Here is a 20,132-nt window from a genome sequence, read left to right on the forward strand (position 1 = left end):
CACGAGAGGCGAATTCAGCAGTGTAAAAGAAGGCAGGGACTATGGTGTTACCAGCAGAGAAGCAGTAACAGCTGATGAGAGCTCAGTGACTTCGAACGTGGACTAGTCACTGGATGTCTCACGAAAACAGATACAAAGGCACATTACAATATCTCTAAATCTTCCCATTTCCACTGCCCATGATCTGACCGTGAAGTGGAAATGCGAAGGAACAACCATAGCTAAAGCACGATTAGGCAGGCTTCATTTATTAACGGACAGGAACTGTCGAGCAATGCGGAGGATGGCTGTAAACAACAGAAGGAAATAAGCTGAAGGAATCACTTGTGACTTCGTAATTGCTACTGCCAGCTGGCACAACTGCTGTGTGTAGGAGTTAAAAAGAATGGGGTACAGTGTTAGAGGAGCTCCTCATAGGACGCACATTTCTGTAGTCACTGCTAATCGACGCTTGAGATGATGTAGGGAGCGACGCCACTGGGCAGCAGATGACTGTAAACGACTGTTTTGGAGTGATGTATCACGCTATGCCTCGTGTTTCGGTTTGGCGTGTGACAGGAGAGCGTAACCTGCTGAAGTCTGCAGTGTCAGCAGTGATGTACAGTGGAGATAGTGCTACGGTAGAGCGGAGTTCTTCTTGTGATCCCGTTACTGCACTTAATAAAATGCTCAATGTGGAACGGCATGAATAGATTTTACAGCAATGTATTCTGCGAACAGCAGAGGACCAGTTCGGAGACGATGACTGTGTGTAGCCACACATTAATGCGCTCTGTCATGAAAAGATATCTGTCAGGCAATGTTTGCGGCCAACAATACACCTGAAATGGACTGGCTTGTCCAGATTCCCGACCTGAACCCAATGGAACACCTTTGGGATGAGATCTCTCTAGATCCCAGCGTCCGACATCACCCTCATTCTCTGGATTCGGCTCTTAAACAATGGGCTGCCACTTCTCCATACACGTTCAGGTATATCACTGAAAGTGTCCCCAGTAGGGTTCAAGCCGTCAGAAAGGCGAATGGTGGACACGGCCCATGTTAATATCCACCAATAGGTCTCTGGGTTCTTCTGCGGTTTTCAAAAATCACTGCACAGAAATGTTTGCTATTTGTTTTGACAAAGCCACGGCCTATTAATTTCCCTCCTTACCACTTCCCAACCCGACGCACTGTTCCGTCCTGACGACCTCGTTGCTCACGAAACGTTGAAAGCAAACCTTCATCTCTCGATTCCTTCTTCCTTTCTTCTAAAAGCGGCTCCGTCATCAGTTAAAGTCCTGTAACTGTGATCATTACTTTCAATCTCGTTAAACACTCGTCGCCTAGTGTCACCAATGAAGCGGTGAAACGCTGCGTCACCGGAGCGCGTGCTAGCACATCACGCGAGTACTTGAGCTGAGAGGTGAGTTACGCAACGCTGCCGACGGACGTGGCCCAGCCGGTTTGTTCCGGTAAGCGGGCAGCCCTGTGAAGACGCCTTCTGCCGGCGTGTTTGTTTGTGCCGGCAGGCAGCTGTTCGCGAAATGAAGCTGCACGTGTCCGTCCTGCAGAACTCGGGCCTAACTAAGCGCCCACCCACAAGAGTCTTCTGTATATGGAAGCCAAACACCCTTAAGTCTCCAGAATGAGATTTTCACTCTGCAGCGGAGTGTGCGCTGATATGAAACTTCCCGACATTAAAACTGTGTGCCGGACCGAGACTCGAACTCTGGACCTTTGCCTTTTGCGGGCAAGTGCTCTACCAACTGAGTTACCCAAGCACGACTCACGCCCCGTCCTTACAGGTCTTATTCCGACAGTACCTCGCCTCCTACCTTCCAAACTTTACAGAAGCTCTCCTGCCAATCTTCTTTCAGAAGTGCTAGTCCTGCATGGTTCGTAGGAGAGCTTCTGTAAAGTTTGGAAGGTAGGAGACGAGGTATTGTCGGAAGTAGAGCTGTAAGGAGGGGGCGTGAGTCGTGCTTGGGTAGCTCAGTTGGTAGAGCACTTGCCCGCAAAAGGCAAAGGTCCCGAGTTCGAGTCTCGGTCCGGCACACAGTTTTAATCTGCAAAGAAGTTTCGCCCTAAAGTCTCTTAGTAACACATAAAGTGAACTAATCTTTGACGTAGCTGCCGCCTGATCTCCAGGGGTCGATATTCGTTCCACGACTCAAACACATTACACATTGTATTTTTGTCTCGGTTGTCTACCTGCTACTGAGCTCACACATTTCGCCACGGCGGTAGCCGTTATTCTACGAGTGAACTCCACTAATAGCAAACAGCTTCATAGAAGTGACCAGAGGTGTAATTAGATATCTCACGTGAAGTAGACAAGCGCAAGCCCATCGATGTGCACGATCACCATAAAATTAGGCTACTTCTTTGGTCAGTACTGAGACACAACTGTTTGGAAACTGTAATCAACCAACAGAAACTTCAAAGAAAAGAGGAACAGTGAACGAGAACAAACATTGTTTTGCTCAAACCTCAAAGTATGGCCTCCAAATGCATATTTTTATAATAACAACACGCAGTCCGAAACATCAATAAAGCTCTAGGGCTGCATTACACAGCGTCTTTTACATTAATACACTCCAACAAGAAGAAAAAAATGATTCAAATTGCTCTGAGCACTATGGGACTTAACTTCTGAGGTCATCAGTCCCCTAGAACGTAGAACTACTTAATCCTAACTAACCCAAGGACATCAAACATACCCATGCCCGAGGCAGTATTCGAACCTGCGACCGTAGCGGTCGCGCGGGTTCCAGACTGTAGCGCCTAGAACCGCTAGGCCACCTCGGCCGGCCCAACAAGAAGAAAAGACGCACGACGACGAAATTATTCGAATGGGACAGAAATCGGTAGATGTGACGTACGTGTACATACAAACAAATGATTACCATTTCGGAAAAAAAAGATGTATGGTTTATTCAAGAGAAAGAGCATCACAAACCGAGCAAGCCAATAACGCGCTGATCCACCTCTGGCCTTTAAGCAAGCAGTCGTCACAATGCCAAACTGGTCGGAGGGCCCTGAACTCAACGCTCCGAACGTTCTCAGCTGGGGAGAGACCAACCGACCTCGCTGGCCAAGGTACAGTTTATTAATTATTTATTTATTGCCAAATTATAGACCTGTTTCCTGATGTTTAAAACAAGTCGTACGCATTACAATTTCCGTTTCTCATCTTTTTACAGTTTTCTATTCTTGTTTTATCTACAGCATTTACAAAGAATGATAGTTTTCAAAATAACAATAATTTAAGGTTGAAATATAAATAATTTTTTTAAGAAGAATATAAAATGATGATAGGATAGAGGAGGGATTTGTTAGTCCCATTACCGAATGTGACTGACGGTGAATACCTCGGAATGGTTTCTTCGAGCCGTTGACCGCCATTCGCACACACACAAAAACACACGCGCGCGCGCGCGCACACACACACACACACACACACACACACACACACACACACACACACACACACACACACACATGGTTATTAGTAGAGAAATAATATTGCTTATCCTATTTATTACTAAATCTATGTATTAACTGCTTTAGGTGCCCATCCATGTACAGCATTTGATGATTTCCTGGCTAGATAGCCAGCACATTATGCTTATTTACTGTTACATCTCGGCTTCCTCCTCCTGTTCATGCTCATTGCCACTACTTTCGCTGTCACTGTGGGTATCGCTGTCCACCCTCTGGAGATTGTTGTTACGTTGCACATAGGCATGTGTGTTATGTCGTGTCTGCATGTCCTCTTCATGTGTTCTTTTTGAAATACTGTTCGTCAGTACGTTTGTAAGCAGGCTGTTTAGGTTTTTATGTTGGGAAAGCCACTAGCGTTCTGTATGAAAATCACTGACTGTGCTATCTGCAGTCTGTGGCTGGTTGGACTCATTGTTGGAATATTCGCCTGTGTAGTGTTGGGCAGTTCGATGTGAACAGCGCATAGCGTTGGGCAGTTGGAGGTGAGCCGACAGCATTGGTGGATGTGAAGAGATGCTATATGATGACTTTCGAACACTATTAAGGTAAATACATTGTTTGTTCTCTATCAAAATGTTTCATTTGCTAACTATGATCAGAAGTTAGTGCCTTCAGTAGTTAGAATCTTTTATTTAGCTGGTAGTATTGGCGCTCGCTGTATTGCAGTAGTTCGAGTAACGAAGATTTTTGTGAGGTAAGTGATTCATGAAAGATATAAGTTATTGTTAGGCAGGGCCATTCTTTTGTAGGGATTTTTGAAAGTCAGACTGCGTTGCGCTAAAAATAGTGTGTGTCAGTTTAGTGATGATCAGAATAAGTAAAGAGAAAACTGTTTGAGTGTGTTGAGTTTTACGCAGCTGTCTTTCTATCAAATAACGTACAAATTTGCTAACACAGTCATTCACAATTTTTCAAAGGGTACGTTTCACATTTAATTGTGCCCATTGTTCTTCGTCTCTTATTGCTGTGTGTAAATCTATGTCTGTATCTGTGTAGTCTAACTGTAGTGTATGTCTATTGTTCGCGTATTGCCCACAGAAAAAGACAGTGTGTTCTGGGGAACCTTCTTCCACGCATGTGCATGTAGGTGTCTGCCTCAGACTCACACGGTTTAAGTGCGTGGGATGAGGTCCGTGTCCGGTTAAGAAATGTACCATACCGCGGCTGGGATCGATATGTCTCATTCTCAACCGCTCCCTTATGTCAGGGAGGAAGTCGTGCAGTTTGCGTCCCTTATCACTGAGGTAGAGTTTGGCAAAAATAAAGACAAGCAATAGAATCTCTCGCGGTGTGCGGGCGGGAATTATCTTATTGAAATGTAAGCTCAGGATTGCCTGCCATGAAGTGCAAGAGAACCGGGCGTAGATTGTCGTCAGCTTACCACTGTGCTGTGAGGGCGTCGCATATGACAACCAAAGGGGTCCTGCTCTTCCATGAAACGGCACACCAAACTATCGCTCCTGCCTTCGGGCCGTGTGACGGGCGACAGCCACGTTGGTACCCCGCCGCTGTCCCGGGACTGCTCCAGACATGTCTTCGCAGGTCTAATGGTTCAAATGGCTCTGAGCACTATGGGACTTAACATCTAAGGTCATCAGTCCCCTAGAACTTAGAAATACCTGTACCTAACTAACCTAAGGACAGCACGCACATCCATGCCCGGGGCAGGAGTCGAACCTACGACCGTAGCGGTCGCGCGGTTCCAGACTGAAGTAGCTAGAACCGCTCGGCCACTGCAGCCGGCTCTTCGCAGGTCATCGAGGCGGTACTGTCACTTAAGACAATTTTACTCCGGTCAATGAGATTCCAGGCCGAAGAAGCGCCTGGACACGCCCTGGACAGTGGTGGGATACCAATCTGACGGCCCCCCCCCCCCCATATTGCCCAACGAGAAGAAGTGACTGTCTGGGGTGCCATTTCTTTTCTTAGCAGGACCCTTTTGGTTGTCGTCCGCGACACCCTTACAGCAAAGCTGTACGCCGACGATATATTCGGCCCCTAATGTTGCTCTTCATGTCAAGCCATCCTGGGCTTACATTTCAGCAAGATAAATTCCGCCCGCACACGGCAGCTGTTTACACCACTTGTCTCCGTGCTTGCCAAACTCTTACCTTGGCCAGCAGGGTCTCCGGATCTTTCCCCAATAGGAAACGTTTCGAACATTATAGGCAGGGCGCTCCAACCATCTCCGGAGTCTGATGGTTTAACATCCCAACTGGACAGAATTTGGCACGGTATCGCTCAGGACATTCGAGAAGTCTATCCTTCAATGCCAAGACGAATAACTGCTTGCGTTGAATAACTGTTTGCATAAGGGACAGAGACGGACAAACGCTTTATGGACTTGCTCAGCTTTTGAAGCTCTTTCTCTTGAATAAATCATCCATTTTTCTGAAATCGTTATAATTTGTTTGGAACTACATGTACATCACATTTACCGATTTCCCTCCATTTCGGATAACTCCTTCAAGGTCTGTATCTTGTTTTTGTCTTAGAGTGTGTTTTGTTATACTCTTATGTGTTCGAACACTATCTGCAGGGTGAACCAGAACCCCACCGAGAAACTTTCAGCGGCGGTAGTATGGACCAAAACAAGAAAAAAATGTCCGGTAAACATGAGCTGTAAAATGCATACCTAAAAGGTCTATGAGCACTTGTTGATCTTCGATATTGAGAAACATATCTCTTCGACTGAACAAGAGTTCATAGCTTTTAAGGTATGCGATTTAAAGCCTTATGTTTACTAGATTTCTTTTCAACTTTTGGACCACAATACCTCATCTGTAAGTTTGTCGGTGGAGTTCTGGTTCACTCTGTGTATTGGTAAATGGCTAAAATGGTACACAATCAGAGTTGCAAGTTGTCTACCTAACAAATTCCACGGAAAAAAAATTGAAAGGAGAAAGATAGATTTTTTTCAGTTAGAGCTTCCGCGCTGAGCGGCTGTGATTGATATGTGAAGGTACTAACAACCAATGGAAGAGTTTCAAGATAAAATAGTTGTAAAGCTATTCTTCGACGTTTGTCCACGACTGCGGGAGATTCTTCGAAGTAACAACGGGACAAGCTTCGTCACAAAATCATAAAATTTTGAGTACCATTGCAGTATTCTTAGCTCTCTTAAAAGTGGCAACATGTAGAGCGTAATGATATCCACGACACTCAAAATTTTATGATTCTCTGACGAAGCTTGAATGGCTGATTACTGTCACTGAATCGCGTATATAACCAGTGACACGAATTGCGTAGTATACTGAATTTACGCAGATCTTTAGATGGTCCTCGTTGACTGAAATTAATTACCAGATAATAAATTTTGGTCATCACTGACTAGGTTTCTGATAAAATAAATGTTTACTGGATCGTTGTGCAAACGTATTTCGCATATGCCCCAGCTCCTGAACCCGTAATTTTGTTAATGCTTTGGAGGAAAACGTTTCCAGTTGGTGGTCATTGTTCCTCAGTACTCCTAGTTTTCCCAATTCTTGGGTGAGTGCTCTGTCCACCTTTCTATGGAGAAACCATTTTTTTAAAAAGCGCACAGCAGGCCATTCAACTCGTAAATAAATTAACTCGCAAATTTCATTAGCTCTGTCCAAAAAATGGTTCAAATGGCTCTGAGCACTATGAGATTTAACTTCTGAGGTCATCAGTCCCCTAGAACTTAGAACTGCTTAAACCGTACTAACCTAAGGACATCACACACACCCATGCCTGAGGCAGGATTCGAACCTGCTACCGTAGAGGTCGCGCGGTTCCAGACTGTAGCCCCTAGAACCGCTCGGCCACTTCGGCCCGCAGCTCTGTCCACCAAGGTTTTTATGACATCTCTTTTTTCTATTGGGTAATGATTGCATTTCTTATGGCGGTGTGTGTAGCTTTCCTGTAGATCTAATGGCCCAAATTGGGCCCAGACACATTCAGAAAATGAAGTTGTTCATAAAGAAAGAGATGCGTAAAAATTAGCTTAAAGTCAAATACTTAACTCATTAATCCATTTGCAACGTAATCAGGCGTTTGGAGCTGTTTTGTGCATGAGAGTGTGATTCCTGAAAGAAACGGAAGTCGGAGGAGTTACCTGTACGTGCTTAAATGATTCTAAACAGGCGCCTGTGACGCATCGGGTTGGCATTCGGCGAACACTCGCAGGCACGATGCGAGAGCGCCTGCCGGCACGATGCGAGAGCGCCTGCCTGCGTCCCTAAACCGGTACTTGGGCCAGCCGGTTTTGAGGAGGGAAAGAGGGGGGGGGAGTCTACTGCTTGTGGTTTCTGTGGTCACGACGGCTTTCGGCGGAGACTTCAGTTTCCGTAGTGGTCATCCACGGTGTCGGGTAATGTGTGTCCTCGTGATTCCGAGTGATCATGGAAACGACGCTCTTACCACGCGTGTGTTCAGACAGATGGACATGAAAATTGCACCATACAAATATCTGTGAACTACCAGTTCACTTCACTCCCTATCTGCAACCCGAGATATCTCATCCATCAGAAACGCTCTGTATGAGTCACCATGTATCTGCTCTCCGAAAGCCCTCGTCTACCAAAGTGGATATGATGATACGTTCAGCTGAGCCATATGCTGCTGTTCTTTACGCATATAGCACTGGTTACAGTTATTCTAATGTTTAAATCCTACTTTTCTTTCTTTGAGGACGGGGGCTCTATCCGATTGTGTTATTACGTAACTTATTTTGTGATGAATATTCACCGGCCGGGTTGGCCGAGCGGTTCTAGGCGGTACAGTCTGGAACCACATGACCGCTACGGTCGCAGGTTCGAATCCTGCTTCGAGCTTGGATGTGTGTCATGTCCTTAGGTTAGTTGTTTTTAAGTAGTTCTAAGTTCTAGGGGACTGATGACCTCAGAAGTTAAGTCCTATAGTGCTCAGAACCATTTGATGAATATTCTGTCCTTTTTAAGATTATCTTACGTAAAATACTATTTTATAATGCTCGTTTATCTTCCCTTGGCAACACTGACAGCGATATGCGAAGTTATAATTTTAACGAAAATTCTTTTCATGTGTTTGATATCACATATAGAGAACCTGCGTAAGTAGCGCTAGACGTGGGAAGAGATGTGTTTCAGCTTGCGTCACCCATATACATGATACGTCAACGTATCATATGAGCATTACATGTACAATACACTAATCAACGGGTACCGGCCATATTTTATTCTTTGTTTATTTTAACGTACGCCGTGTCAAGATAAAAAAATTTCCGATTTTCAAATCCCGTGTTTGAAATTTGATTTATACGAGGGTAATTCCAAAAGTCAGGTCTCATATTTTTTAATAATTACATAGACCAGTTTATTTCTACAATGTTTACATCAGTTTACAGCTTGCACATTTAGTTATCTTTCGACGTAATCACCATTTATGTCGATGCGTTTTTGTAGACGCTGTGGCACTTTTTGCACGCCCATGTCATACCAGTTCGCCGCCATGCTGTTCAGGAAATTAAGAACCTCTTCTTTCACCGCCGGCCGCGGTGGTCTCGCGGTTTAGGCGCGCAGTCCGGAACCGTGCGACTGCTACGGTCGCAGGTTCGAATCCTGTCTCGGGCATGGATGTGTGTGATGTCCTTAGGTTAGTTAGGTTAAAGTAGTTCTAGGGGACTGATGACCACAGCAGTTGAGTCCCATAGTGCTCAGAGCCATTGGAGCCATTTTTTTTCTTCTTTCACCTTATCGTCGGAGCTGAATCGCTGGGACCATAATTAACGCTGACACGTACAGTGAGACTCTGAAAAAACTCAAACGGGCAATGTAGGACCGGAGAAGAGGAATGTTGAGCAAGGGCGTACACATTCTCCATGACAACGCTCGCCCACACATCGCTCGGCAAACCGTTGCTCTCTTGCAACAGTTTCAGTGGAACATAATCACCCACCCATCCTATAGTCCTGACTTGGTGCCCACTATCACCTGTTCCCTAGGTTAAAAGAAGATTTGGCCAGAAAGCGATTCAGCTCCGACGACGAGGTGAAAGAAGAGGTTCATAACTTTCTGAACAGAATGGCGGCGAGCTGGTATGATATGGGCATACAAAAACTGCCACAGCGTCTACAAAAATGCATAGACAGAAATGATGATTATGTCGAAAAATAGCTAAATGTTCAAGCTGTAAACTGATGTAAACATTGTAGAAATAAACTGGTGTATGTAATTATAAAAAAAGGAGACCTTGCTTTTGGGATTACCCTCGTATGTTTTCCGTTTCAGTTTCTGCAGACCCAGTGACTAGTAACAGATTTTTAAAAATAAATAAGGTGGGCTTCTGTAAGGTTTGAAAGGTAGGAGACGAGAAACTGGCAGAAGTGAAGCTGTGAGTAGCGGGCGTGAGTCGTGCTTCGGTAGCTCAGATGGTAGAGCACTTGCCCGCGAAATGCAAAGGTCCCGAGTTCGAGTCTCGGTCGGGCACACAGTTTTAATCTGCCAGGAAGTTTCATATCAGCGCACACTCCGCTACAGAGTGAAAATCTCATTCTGAAAAAATAAATAAATTATAATAGATTCCGAATGTAAAAATTTTTGCTCGAGCACCCCAAGTGGTCTTTATCAGCAGTTATTTTACAGAAAACATCACGTATTTGGGGCGGGCGGATTTGTGGACCTTAGATCACCCTTTTCTGGGTGCAGTCAACAGGATGCCACACAACATCCATAGGTTTGAAGACATGGAAGACAACCAATCGTGTTTGGAAATTGTGGCCAAGAACCTTTTGAGGAGCAGTTGCTGGGTGTCAAAATAACACAGAGTTATCACTGAACGAATCGGAGCAGTGGTTAAGGAACTAGAATCACATTCAGGAGATAATCACGGGTCGGTAAGAGTGAGATGGTGCAGTGGCTAGCACAGTGGACTCGCATTCGGGAGGACGACGGTTCAATCTCGCGTCCGGCCATCATGATTTAGGTTTTCCGTAATTTCCCTAAGTCGCTCCAGGCAAATGCCGGGATGGTTCCTTTGAAAGGGAGCGGCCGACTTCCTTCCCCGTTATTCCCTAATCTGATGAGACCGATGACCTCGGTGTCTGGTCTCCTCCCCCAAACAAACACAACACAACACGGATCGGTAATCCTCATACAAGGTTTCCGTGGTTTCCTTAATGATTAATACTGGGATGATTCTTTCAACAGACCCGAACAGAATACTCCCTCTTTCTCTCTACCTGAGCTGGTACTCTGTCATTAATGGCCTCACCTTCAGCAATTCACTCAACTTAAATTTTGCTTTCTACTAAACAGAGAAATTGAGTTAAGGAGTTAAGAGGAGCAATGAGGATATAGAAGACAGTTGTAGAGGAAAGGGAAGGCGATGACTTGCACAGTTTGGTCACGGGAAGATATTTACAAAAATGCGACGATCAAAGGCGATTCTGGAACATATCCTTATTTTTAAGAGATAAAGAGAGAAGGTTCGAATCCTGCCTCGGGCATGGATGCGTGTGATGTTCTTAGGTTGGTTAGGTTTATGTAGTTTTAAGTTCTAGGGGACTGATGACCTCAGATGTTAAGTCCCATTGTGCTCAGAACCATTTGAACCAATAAAGAGAGAAAACCACCATACGAAGGGTGGTAACACATAGGGGCATTCGTGGACGGGGAATGCAAGTAGAGAAATATACAAACGCTACAAGAACAGTCAGTAACACGGTGATTTCGTTTTTTTAAGTGCGAGACTACAAGACCAAAGGTCCTGGGTTCGTTTCCCAATCACTCCAAAGATTTTAGTGTGTCATTTATCACTTATTTTACCTTTAGTAATGACCTGCGCCTAGTTTCGAAGTCCCAGCTAAACTGTAGGTCCGCATATAACTGGCTAAGTAAGTCAGTTCCAAGGTCGGAGAAAGGCAACAGTTTACCACCTCAAACAGGATCGTGTCTGGTAAAGCACTGCTGTGTTCAAACATCCTTCAGCTTGATGAAAGGTTTGCCTTTTTTAGGACAGGAGTAGGTGACGATTGTCCTAGATTATATAGTCCTGCTGACACAGCAAAACGGCTGTTAAAATTGTTGCGTGGATGATACACAATGTATTACTTCTTGAAAAGCTTAGTTAGACATGGTGCAAGAACTGAAAAAAAATGGCCAAATTCAATAACCCGCGAAAGAATCCCGCAGCGCACTCTACATTTATGCTGCATGCAGGACTGACTCATATCATTAATGGCAAGGAAGCCTAGCGTATATCGCGAACACTCTTGGTGGATTCTTAAAAACCTACATATTCCCTATTGGAAGTGTGCGATATTTTAAACGTTTGTAGTACAATTTATTATGCCACGATCACTTAACAGTTGCAGTGTTCACATTACCGGTCTCGGCTGGAATCATGACAAAAGCGTTAGTGGATTAATAACAACTGAAGATGGTAATCAACTGCCAAAACCGGTACTGCGAAAACTTTAATTATGAAGCGATCTTAAAGTAATGACTTATTGTATAGACGAGGAGGTAATAAATGTGCAACAGAAACACGCAAATAACGGCAGGCAAACGGAGACTATGTACATACATCAGTTTGTTAATTTTGTAAGACTGTTGCAGCAGTCCATCTGTGCCCTCACTTAGCACGTCAATTCTGCAGGCCATGACTTCGCACGTAAGAATTACTGCGACGTACCGTTAACGAGCCCGGCCGGTACAAGATTGCTATTATCCGTGAGAAACGGCAAAACACGGCAAGGAAATGTAGTGCGGAATGCGCAGGTGCGGTTCAACAGTTCTGAGAACGCAAGCCGGGAATAGACGTGACTCCGAAAGGCGACACCGGTCCGCCCGGCTCGCACGCAGTGACGTCACCACACTCATGACATCACCGCTGGAGTGGAGGGGGGCCCTGACGTCATATTCAGTGATCATCGCGGCTGACTGCTCCTCGAGATCAAAAGGCACGGTTCAGATCCGCTTTGCCCCTTCTCTTATTTCCGGAATAGGGTGACGGCTGTAATCTAAACGTCGCTTGCATCATCGTAAATGATACAGCGCGGGACCGGCGGAAAACGATTCGGCGCATGAATAAGTGTGGACTGGTGGATTTGCGGGTGTGTCAAGACTATAAATTAGAAGGTTCGGAGCTAAGCATGTGATTTGGTTTAGGATTTTTTTTTTTTTTTTTTTTGTAGTAGTAGTCTAATGAAGGATAGGTACACTCAACCGCTCGGCGTTCGGATTCAACAAAATAAACGGTAGGCCTTCCCCTAATACACATGGCAAGACAAGCAGTTCACTCTCATCTACTAACAAGTGGTGCGAGACAGGTCTGGAGAACAGAAGGTGGTATCGATGAGGTTAGCAATGCGGAGATTACATTAAATGAAGGCAAAGACAGTTAACAGAAAAAGTCTACGACACTGTTCCAAGGGGTAGAATATAGGAGTAATCTGCGTAACCTAAGAGTTCCAAGTACTCTATCTGTAAGAAAACTGTGAAAGCACTGTGCAAGTGGGAAACGGTAATTCAGAATGGTTCCGAATAAAGAGAGACATGCAACAGTGTTGAAAGCAGTGAAATGTAATTTCCCTCCACAAAGCTTATTCAGAACTACCAAAACCAATAGATTTTATTTCGTGCGTTTAACAAAGCCATTAGATTGTTATTTTTTAAGCAATGAGTATGTTTAGTAACGAAAAACGAAAGGCAGTTCAATTTATGCCTTGTGTAAATGAAGATAGAACAGCATTATGAAATGCGTCACATCGAATTTAGCTAATAGAAAATGAACAGCTCGTTATTATCAACGTGTTCTTCGACAGAAGGTTCAACAGGATAGGCAGAGGTAGTAGCGGGTGAAGTACTTCCAGACGCTTTGTATCGTAGCAGTTCCTGTGTGGTTCGACACTTCCGTTGCGCATTCATAACAATGGCAACATTGTTTCTTCCTTTTTGTTCCTGCTCGCATCGACAAAAGCGAATTCATCATTACGCATCGACAAAAGCGAATTCATCATTACGGACTCCATCCTATTTCTCCCTGTATTTTTAATAGTGTTCATCTGGCTACAAAGTCTTTCCCCTTCCGCATTCGACTACGGTTACACTATTCGCGACAACACAAACGTTTCCAATACGTGAAACTGGTTGATATCACTTGCTTCTCTTCACATCAGAAATTAACAGTGTATGTGGTTTCTGACCATTTGACAAGAGTTAAATTTTGCACTGAATATGATTTTTTGTTTTGTGCTAGGGTTCGAGGAGAGGAATCAATGGCTCTTTAACGACCCGAAGGGCCCTGGACACCGGAAAAGAGAAATTCTCCTCAAGACTTCAGTGTTGTTCGGAAGTTTTTGCAGACAAACTGGATGCATCTCTGACATAGGGCGTGTTCTTGTTCTGGGTGTAATTTAGATTTTCTCAGTTCATCAATTTTTTTTCGAATTCTTATCCTAGATATGATTTGGGATCTAAGTGTTTTCAAAATCTAAAGTTAATTTTCTTTGCGTACGATATGTGAGGAAACCAACTTTTTTCATTAATGACTCGATTAGGACAACCTTCACAGATCCCCTGTGTTGGATTCAAAATATTTATGAACCGTTTACCAACCTGAAAAAATCGGCGATAAAATATTAAAAACGCCAAGCTGCATTCATCAGAAAACATTGCAGAAAGCACTTTTGCAGTGTAAAACTTCGTCTTCCATAACGTTGTAATTTCCATTTTGTTTTAAATGAAAATTATCGTCACACTTCTATTACTGTTTACACGATTCGCAGGTGGGTAACATTTGAAAGTTTCGGATTGGTTACGCAAAGAAGTGGAATCGGAAACTCGTTAGTAGCTACATTTATTTGCACTGGATCTTATTTTTGCTCCACGAAATAGTATTGGTGAGCAGCAAAAAAATGTTCGTGAATTTACCAAAACAAATACCGGGAAGGCTTCTTTTAAAAGGAGATGGCCGATTTCATTCGCAAACCTTTCCTAATCCAAATTCTGTCCGGTCTCAAACGAACTCGTCGTTTGAGCTCTAATCTCTCTCTCTCTCCCCTCCCCCCACATACATATACCAGTCGGTTATAACTAAACTTTCCCTATTTAACACGTTATAACACGGAAACTAATTACCGCACGAGTAGAAAATTTGGTAGAATTAATGTCACGAACATGGGGAAGAGAAATAATGAAGGATCAATTCAATTGAAACACTTTCAACGTGCTGCTACGGTACACCACACCATTACATACCGGTACCATTACTGCTACAAAACGAGATCAATACCTGGAAGAGTCTGAAAGCATAGGATTGCATTCTGCACAGCACAACGAAGCATGTCCGTAGGTATGCTGGCTACCTCTCTTGATACGCTGCGCTTCAGATCAGCACATGTGTGAATGTTCCCTTGGTAAGCTGTGCCCTTCAGGTAGCCCCAGAACCGGAAATCAGAGGGACTGAGATCAGGTGAACGTGACGGCCAAATGTGTTTCGGAGAAGCAGGTGAACTTCATGAATCATGTGCGGTGGGGCCCCACCATGCATGTAAACTGTTGAGTTCAGTGCGTCTCTATCCTCCAGGGCGGATATGACTTTCTGGTGAAACATATCGCACTAACGCTGGCCTATCACACTGCACGTCTTTGGTCCTTGAGCGCCAACCGGTTCAAAAAAGAATGGGGCAATGATTAACGTAGCCGTGCAGCCACACCATACGGTGACACGTTCACCACACAGAGGAACTTCATGCACAGTGCCTGGAGGTGAAGATCCCCACACTTGGCAATTCTGTGTGTTCACCTCATCCGTCAGAGAAAACTGAACTTCGACTGTCCATAGGATAGTCCAGGGCCAGCCCCCATCGACTTCAGTCCCTGCGAGAAATTTGGGAGCAAAGTCAACACGACGTTGTGCATCCTGTGGTGCAAGTTGCTGTACAGTATGGATCTTGTACGGATACCATTTGAGAATGGTTCGACGCACCTTTCGTACAGTGGACCATGGGATGTTCAACTGTCATGACACAGCATGTGCACTGCCTAACGACCGGGAATTGCGCTTGATACTCATATGGTAATTAGTTTCCAAGTTATAACGTGTTAAATAGGAAAACTTTAATTGTAACCATTCGGTACATTTCTATGCTATATGCTATCAGAGAATGATTTTGGTAGCATTTAACATCTATTTTTTGGTAACGTCACGACGGAATGATGTTAGATAAAAGATATACATTAGTTTCTGACTATGCGATTTTGTATTTCTCTCATATAAAATAGGTCTTGCCTATTTCGTGGTGCACGTAACTCCGCTCCTTATTAAAATTCCGACCAGATTTTGACATAGTTCGGGGTAATAGTACAGTATAGTGACCTATACCACACGTGAATTTCAAAGTTTTTATGTCACTTTACTAGGATTGATGAATAACGAATCAAATTACTAAAAAGTTCATTATTTAATACTGAAGCTACTTTCCAGTGGAGTACTGGGCAGGAATGGAGCAAAATCAATTAGCCTCTACTTTATCACAGCACAATATTATCCTTGGAAATGACTTCAATATAAATATCGACATCGATCGTGGAGTAAAAGAATGATTTTTTTAGGAACTGAAGCGGTTATTCATATTTTAGACACATCTTGGGAGTATCAGCTCTGTCCAAGCATGAATAAACTAATAATTTTCGAGATTTTGAACATCATACTTGTTTGGACTTGACTCTTGAGAAAATTGCAAAAAAATGAAATTTTAGAACTTTTCCCGAAGGCTAGCACACGGAAAATGCAGAGCGATACGTATCTTTGGAAACGGTCGTTGCCAAATGAGGTACTTTGGCGATTTTTAAAAAAAAAAGTTAAAAAAAAAACGCCGAATACTTTTTAAGATAAGAAGTGACAGATGTGAAACTTTTTCTCAGGCAAGAATTTCATGAGTTTCAAAAAAATTAACCCCAGCTTTAATTAATACGAGGGCTATTGTTTCCAAGGTCTGATCGGCCGCGAATTTAAAACCACAGTGAATTTACAGTGACCACCGAAAGATGCCTAGAACAACAGTCTCCTATCAAATGTGAAACGTGTGTTGTTACTTGATGTCTTCATGCTAAAAGATACCGCTTGATTTCATGCAGTCCACATAACGTAATTGTCATGCGCTTTCTTCTTCATGGCAACTCTCGGCCCAAACTGCAGCTACAACGAAGACTCTCCTGGAGGGTTTTCGATGAGCAGTGTTTGATGTCTCACCATACAGCCAGCAGTTGCCTCCTGCTGATTTTCATCTCTTTCCTCACATGAACCGCTAGCTATGAGGACAACTTTTAACACAGAGCCGGCCGGAGTGGCCGTGCGGTTCTAGGCGCTACAGTCTGGAACCGAGCGACCGCTACGGTCGCAGGTTCGAATCCTGCCTCGGGCATGGATGTGTGTGATGTCCTTAGGTTAGTTAGGTTTAATTAGTTCTAAGTTCTAGGGGACTGATGAACTCAGAAGTTAAGTCCCATAGTGCTCAGAGCCATTTGAACCATTTTAACACAGATTCGAGCTGCAGTTCAGCGTAGAGAATTGGCAGAAAGCGTAGGCGACTGTCTTCTATGGCGAAGGTGTTGGAAAATTGGTAACTCGCTACGAGTCAGAGCAGCGACTATGTAGAAAAGTATCTGGAGGATAAAGTTAAATATTGAAAATGAAACATTTTTGCCACAGGTTGAAAATACCGCTTCAGTTGTAAAGTATCACGCGACCGCTTTCAGGCTCTCATACGCCCATCTCCAGGTGTCGTAACTTGGTGCTGTGACCCCCGAGCACCGCGGCAGAGCCGGCCGGAATGGCCGAGCGGCTGTAGGCGCTACGGTCTGGAACAGCGCGACCGCTGCGGTCGCAGGTTCGAATCCTGCCTCGGGCATTGATGTGTGTGTTGTCCTTAGGTTAGTTAGGTTTAAGTAGTTTGAGTTCTAGGGGACTGATGACCTCAGCAGTTAAGTCCCATAGTGCTCAGAGCCATTTGAACCGCGGTAGACGTGTACAAGGCGCGGTGTGCTACCTGCGAGCGCATAGAGTGTGATAATAAAACAACTTTACAACTGACACGGTGTTTTCAACCTCTGGTATAGTGCTCAATTGCGGATGTTCCTACAGAAGGAGTGTTTAAAACATTTTTGATTTTCACTGTGCTTTCCATCTCACACCACTCGGACATTTAAAAAAAGAACCCCTTGTATTACGGATTTTTGAAATTTGTAGAGCGTATTCCAATGATGAATTCTTATCGGGCTATCAGCAAGATGGTGGGTACGAAACTCATTGAAACGTTGCGACAAGACGACGCCATCACTCGGTTGATAACCCGAGAAGAATGCATCATCAGATGGATACCATGTGTCAATTTATTTAAGCAATTTTTGTAGGAGGCAGAGACTTCGAAGCGATTTTCAATCACTGGGAGATCGAAGCGCTTTGCTGGCAGCCGGCGAGCAATGCTTCTCGAGGCTTGCAAGTTCGTATCTTAAACATCAGATGCTAACAAATTTAAATTAGGCCACAGTGATAAAACAAGAAGTACTGCCTACGTAATTTCTCCGTAAAAGTTCCTTGTCTGTTAGAAACCATCCCTTGCTGCTTAATGTTAATAGTTCTATTCAGCCGTATGACTCCCGCAGTAATGTTTTTCCTGTCGGCCCCAGGAGCCGTGAATATTGGTTGAGTGCAGCGCCTGGTGGTTAACAGGCCGGCTAGAGTGCGTTCGATTACAGGCGGTAAGGACGCTGTCTGACGCAGGCTGTACTCCAGGGCGTTAGCGCAGCCAGCAGGGACAGGGCGTGGATGCCGCCTTCGGCTCTCGTTAGCCCTCGGGCCCTCTCTGCCAGGGCCGAGAACTCCAATTTGGCGAGCCCCGCTGCTCGCCGAACTTTCCCTCATAAAGCAGGCATGCCGGCCCGGCCAAGGACACTTTGTAACTCCAGCCGCACGTGCCCGCAGCGCAGCTCCGGGCTCATACGCGAGCCAGCCAAGTCTGTGCACGCCGAGCGCCGTCAAACTGCGGAATTTGTCTTCTGCTGTCAGGCCGTCGTTCCTCTGAGGAATGCATTACTTTGGCTCGCAATTTCAGCACCGCCTAAGTGGGTCAAGACGTTCACAGCACGCGTCTGCGCTAGCGCACGTACAGTAGGGTTCAAAAGCAATTTGTAGTTGAACGAGTAGGTTGCTAGACATGTTTATTAGTACGCGGAATGAAAAACAAACAGGTTGTTCAGATGGGGGGTTGCTTGACCTCTCTGCGATTACAAGAACTGATTGCTGAGTACAGGTAAGCGTGGACTTTGGTCGTAAACAATGTTGTACACTAAGAAGAATGCAACAATCCTATCTACACCAAGTGAATCTAATTCTAGTATTTTTATTTACTTGCAGCATTGCCTAAAACTAAAGAATTTCAGTAGATTTCGGACCAGTTGTCTGGCGTTTGGTATATCATAACGGCTTGTGCGTGTCTGGACCGGGCTTCAGAAAAAAAGGAAGGCGACAGATAACAATTCGCGAAATAGTCGTATCCGAGAAACCACCCAAAAAGAAGATAGCATAACCCAAAGGCAATCGATTGCTGAGCCCAAAAAATTGGCCCGGGCAATGATTGGGAACCTACATACAGGTAAAACACGGGGTGAAAAAATGGTTCAAATGGGTCTAAGCACTATGGCACTTAACATCTCACGTCAGAAGTCCCCTGGGCTTAGAACTACGTAAACCTAACTAACCTAAGGACATCACACACATCCATGCCCGACGCAGGATTCGAACTTGCGACCGTAGCAGCCGCGCGGCGTCGGACTTAAGCGCCTAGAACCGCTCGGCCATAGCGGCCAGCTATGAGATGAGAATGCGACGAAAGATCTCGCAGTGTAATGTACCATATGGTTAATGGTTTAGAATTTAATAATACATCACTGGAGACGGAGTACTGCCAAAGTTGCACAAGGGTTATACAAGATATCAAACGTGGGTCTGTTGACCAAGAAACACCAACATTCAACTGAAGTAATTTAGGGGGGGTCATAGTGAGTATAAAGCCAGGCAGGGATGTAAACCCCTTCTCTTCTCGGTTATAAAAATACAATGATAAATTACAGACGGACGAACTTGCTATTTATAAAACGATTGTAACAACGCCTATCAATATCATTGTGGTGCTATGATTAGGGGGGGGAGAGATATGAAATTAACATGTCCAGTCTGTATAAAGCCTTTAAGAGCGTTCGAGCATAGCGTCGTATTTCCTTACGAGCTGTGCTTCTCTAGAATCCTAGTATCCACGTACTCTGCTGAAACCGGGCGCAATGTGAATTAGGCTCGTGAGCGGTACCGTGTAAGGCGCCATTATCGCGGCGGGGAGCCTTTTAGGCGGCAAGTGAATGGGAATGCACTCTGCACGTAGAAGCTGGCGTCATAGGCACTTTCTCTTGGCCGCGTGTGGGTAGCCACCTGCCGCGGCCACTACAAGTTGCCGACACCACGCTCTGCACTACGACCGCGCAACCGGCTAACCTCTGCTGATTCTCTCAGGAACGCAAACGACTTGATTATAGGAGCGCAAAAAGCTAAACGTGCGAGACACTAAAACTGCAGCACCAGTAAGGATAGCAAAATCAGAAATGTTACTTCTTTTGTGTATACGGTACAGCAGGAGTAATACATGATAA

At 44.6% G+C, this 20,132-nt stretch overlaps 1 protein-coding gene and 1 non-coding gene across 10 annotated transcripts in view; one reads left to right on the top strand and one right to left on the bottom strand.

Moving 5' to 3' along the window:
- LOC126346684 (ankyrin-2-like) overlaps window positions 1-20,132 on the bottom strand; it is a 962,838-nt gene that overhangs the window by 372,122 nt on the left and 570,584 nt on the right. The window lies entirely within an intron of this gene.
- On the top strand, window positions 1,963-2,037 carry Trnal-caa (transfer RNA leucine (anticodon CAA)). Its single transcript has one exon. It is a non-coding gene; the product is annotated as a tRNA-Leu (tRNA).

The sequence above is a fragment of the Schistocerca gregaria genome, chromosome 1, assembly GCF_023897955.1.
Source record: "Schistocerca gregaria isolate iqSchGreg1 chromosome 1, iqSchGreg1.2, whole genome shotgun sequence".
Taxonomy (NCBI): Eukaryota; Metazoa; Arthropoda; class Insecta; order Orthoptera; family Acrididae; genus Schistocerca; species Schistocerca gregaria.